This window comes from Halyomorpha halys, unplaced genomic scaffold, assembly GCF_000696795.3.
Source record: "Halyomorpha halys isolate HHAL.00 unplaced genomic scaffold, Hhal_1.1 Scaffold806.1, whole genome shotgun sequence".
In the NCBI taxonomy this organism is placed as follows: Eukaryota; Metazoa; Arthropoda; class Insecta; order Hemiptera; family Pentatomidae; genus Halyomorpha; species Halyomorpha halys.
Genome location: NW_027113188.1, coordinates 40,506 through 45,331, shown reverse-complemented (window position 1 = coordinate 45,331; position 4,826 = coordinate 40,506). Strand labels below are relative to the sequence as shown.

The window sequence follows — 4,826 nt, the reverse complement described above, 5'->3', positions numbered from 1 at the left end:
TGTATTTTCTTCTATTTCTTATTTTGTTAATATTTAATTTATATTTTTGTAAATGTAGTGTGGATGAATTTTATGATCCCTATTATTATTTTCTTTAAATATTATACAATAAAAAAATGGTTTAATTTTAAAAGGTTTTTGATGGAAAAGTTTAAAACATTTTTAAAAATTAAGGATGGAATTTTGAAGAATTACAATATTTTTACTTTTTATGAAATCCAATGATTTAAGGGTTTGTAAATTTGTTCAATTTCTGTCGTGTATTAATATAATTTTATTTTGATATATCGCTACTTTGCTTGAATAGTGGCACATATGAAAAAAAGTAATATTATTTATATATTTTATTTTGTATTTGATGTATTATATAGATTGTAACATAGGCTGTGGTTACTTTTTGACAACCTTACTAGATTTGGGATTGTTTATAGAGACACTATATAGAGATAGCAACCCCTGTCTACGATTGTTTCTTTGGGACACGTCCATTTCAAAATAAAACTAGAACTTTTTTGTACCACTGCTCAAACATAGCAGCGATGTGTCTGGGGAAATTTAAAAAAAAAATTCTTTTGTAAAAATTGTTTATTCATACTTTTTAGCCCTTTTCTCTCTATCTGATATTAGATATTGATTGACATCCGATAAGCCTATCTCATGGTTACTTGTTATTCCACCTGTTGCAATATGAGGATAAACTAATTAATTATTACTAATTGAGACTTTGACATAGAAAAGCATACAAGTTATAAATGTTGAATTAGCACTGGACTGACAGATTATGGAACTCAAGTAATAGGAATTAAGAAACCTTAATAATTAAACAATAAAAAATGTTATGAAGAATAAAAACAAGGAGGAATTTTTTGTTACGAATGCTATTATATTATTAAATAAAATAAATAAATTATTCATATTGAATCATTAACTACTATTTTTAAGTAGAATTTTGTTTTTTTATTTATTTTTCTCTTGTATTTCTTATTGATTGTGTTTAAGATGTTATTTTCTTTAAGTTTAATTGTGTTTTTTATTTATTTTTTCTCTTCTATTTCTCATTTTATTGTGTTTAAGATGTTTTTTACTTTAATTTTTTTTTTTCATTTAATTTATATATTTGTAAATTTGGTGTGAATGAGCTCCAATGATTGCAATGATCATAGTCTATAAATATGAGATATAATTAAATATTACACAATAAAAAAAATAATAATTAAATTATGGGTTTGAATTTTAAAGGTTTTAGATGGAAAAGTTCATCGAGTAAATTTTTTTAGAACAAAGGAAAAGCAGTTTTTAACGATTACATTCGAATAAAAAGTTATTGCCTAAATGTGAATTAATTTATAACGTTAAAACTATGGTTTTTATTTTTATTTACAATAGTTTATTTTACTTAATAAATAAAGGGGTTTATTGTAGATCAAAACGTAGGAAAAATTAATAACATTATGATCTTTGAATGCAAATCCCAGAGCGCTTTTTAAATTCGTTATTACAACGCAATCCCTTTTTACTATACAGATAATCTATGCATATAACGAAAGTATATTAGAAAGGTATTTGATAAATAAACTCTATTTAAATTGAACGCTCTCTACTGTTATTATTACTCTAAAGAAATTTTCTGGTGGAATCTTTCTTGTTTTTGAAATATTGAGCAAATGATTTCCTAAGAATAGCCACGTGGGTGTTATGTTCAATATTTCAGAAGAAATTGATTAAAGCTGAGAGGGCAGTGGAGCTGTTGTTAATACTTGTATAGTTATTGGCCCGATTTGTTATATTGAATTTCACAATATTTTATGCTTGTTATTTGTATTGAAGGAGTAAGTGGTTTTATGTTACAAGTATTAAATTTTAAGAAAACAAAGTTAAATGTTTTTTTGTATATAGCTTGTTATGTTTTGAAGGATACATACCCCCTTATATATCTAGATATCTCAGTTATTAATTGTATTTTGAGGTTAGAGTATCTCACACTAGGTAGGTAGGCACCCATCCCCTTCACCCACACTAAAGATTCAAAAAATGTTACATAGCCCCTGTATCCACTTACCCCTTCAAAAAATAATATACTGATAACACGATCCAAATATTAAATTTACAGACTTTGGTTAATATTGTTTTATGATTAATAAATGCAAAACTTTATCAATGATTATTTCAAATAAAAATATAAATTTAAATCAATAACTAAATTGTTGGTACAATTTTTTATATAAAAGTTTTAATAATTTTTTGTTTGTAATATGAATTCAGATCTTTATTTTATTATTGATATGGTAGAAAGCAGTAAAACTAAATTTTAAATTTAGAAACTTTGGCTAATATGTATTTTATAGTTAATTAACGCAAAGCGTGGTCAAAAGTTATTTTATATTAAACAAAAAATAAATACAAGCTAATAATATAAATTAAAATCAATAAATGAGTTATTGATACGATATTAGATATTAAGGTTTATATGGTTTTTTTTTAAGCCCGATAGAACTTGAAATTGTAAAAAATAACACAAAAAATTAAATTGTAATCAAAATTTTTTTTTTATTCGAAAGATCAATACGTGACATTAACATTTGAAAATGATTTCGGGCATATGGGCACCGCGGCTGTTCTTGACGAAGCGCATTCTGTAAAATTGTGTTCAGCGATGAGGCGCATTTTTGGCTTAACGGGTTTGTTAATAAGCAAAATTGCCGCATATGGTCGTGCGATTTGACACCTCTCGATTATTTCCTGTGGGGCTACGTGAAGTCACTGGTTTATGCTGATAAACCAGCAACAATTGACGCCTTGGAGGCCAGCATTGTTCGTGTTATTCGTGACATACGGCCAGCAGTGCTCGAAAAAGTGGCCCAAAATTGGACGTCCAGAATGCGCTTCGTCAAGAACAGCCGCGGTGCCCATATGCCCGAAATCATTTTCAAATGTTAATGTCACGTATTGATCTTTCGAATAAAAAAAAAATTTTGATTACAATTTAATTTTTTGTGTTATTTTTTACAATTTCAAGTTCTATCGGGCTTAAAAAAACACCCTATATATATATACATATATTTTTTTTTTGTAATTTGAGTTCAGATCTTTATTTTTAATTTGCATAATAAAATACAATTAATCTAAAAATTAATATTAAATTCATAAACTTTGGCTAATAATTATTTCATAATTAATAATCTCAAAGGCATTACAATAATTATTTTATATTAAATAGTAAACCCCTAGATAGTACAATAAATTTAAATCGATAACTGAGTTCTTGACACGATATTTTGTATTGAATTTCACAATTTTTTTTTACTTGTTATTTGAATTAATGTTTTAATAGAATAGTCTACATATTAATGTTAAATTCACAAAATTTGATTAATAATTATTTTATAATTAATAATCGCTAAACAATAATCAAAAAGTATCTTCTAATTTGAATTCGAGTTGTTAAAACGCAGTAAGTTTAAATATTATTATTAAATTCACAAACATTGGCTGATGATTATTTTATATTTAAAAAATAGTTAACCATAGATAATAATCTATATAAATAACTGAGTGCAATCTTTTATATTGGAGTTTTAATTTTTTCTTTTTGATATAAATTTATTTTTTATTTTTAATTGACATTATAAAACCCCGCAAGTCTAAATATTAAACCCAAAAACTTTTGGCGAATAATCATTTTATAATTAATAATTGCATAGCATGGTCAATAATTATTGTATTAATAATATAAATTGAAATCAATAAATGGGTTATTTCTTATTGAAGTTCATGATTGTTTTTGTTTGTAATTTAAGTTTAGATTGTTTCTTTTAATTGGCATGGTAAAACGCAATAAATCTAAAACTTAATATTAAATTCAGAAACTTTGGCTAGTAATTATGTTACAATTAATAATCGCAACGGCTTTAGAATAATTACGTGTAAAGACGCAATAGATCTAATGTCGAATTTAATTTACAAACACATTTTTTTATGTTCAGTTTATTAAAAATAGTTCTTTATTCTACGTGAAAATACAAATGTATTAGTTTATAATTCCTTAAAACGACATCTCTTTTTATTTTAAATAATCCTTCCTAGTATGTATTTTTTAAAAATTATCGTTATTAAAATTATACTGCTGATTTATACGAACTTTAAGGGTATATCTAAGAGTGATGATTGATACTTCTGATATTATGATAGTTTAGCAGGCCTTTTTTAAAAAGTAATTTTACTTTTTAACATTTTAACATCTATTGAGTTCAATTTATTATATTATAAAGTTGAAAATTAATAACAAGTTTATTAAATAAAAAAAAAATTGTAAATTTATTAAATTATGTTTAATAAGTTGTAAATCGATCTTGTAGGAAATCAGATGTGAAATATAAGTTAGAAAGTGGAGGCTAAAAAAACTATTTTTTATTGAAAAGTGTTGAAGTTTCAACTAAAGTTTAGGAAGGCCTTGATGTTTAAATAAAAACTAATCAAACTTTTTTTTATAAGTTTGAAGCACTCTCACTTTTATGTTTGACGTCGTAACATCGTCATTAACCAACAAAACACGCAATAGAGCTTTTTCACGAAATTTGAATTTTTACTGATTAAAATATTAGCATTTCTATTTATTAAAATTTTATTAATGTACTTCTTAAAGGAATCTTAATTAGTGTAAAAAATAAAAAAAATAAATATATTTATGTTTATTTTTCAGTGCTCTAGTGCTCTGGCTCATTTTTTTTTTATTCACTTTTTTTTTTGTCATTACTCATAATCTTACTAATTATTCTCCTCTTGGTAAATTTTTAAAGAAAAGAAATATTCCTAACATACAGTCTATG

At 24.6% G+C, this 4,826-nt stretch overlaps 1 protein-coding gene across 4 annotated transcripts in view; it reads right to left on the bottom strand.

The window, feature by feature from the left end:
- LOC106686299 (microtubule-associated protein tau) overlaps positions 1–4,826 on the bottom strand; it is a 71,682-nt gene that overhangs the window by 66,535 nt on the left and 321 nt on the right. The gene's annotated exons all lie outside the window — the stretch shown is intronic.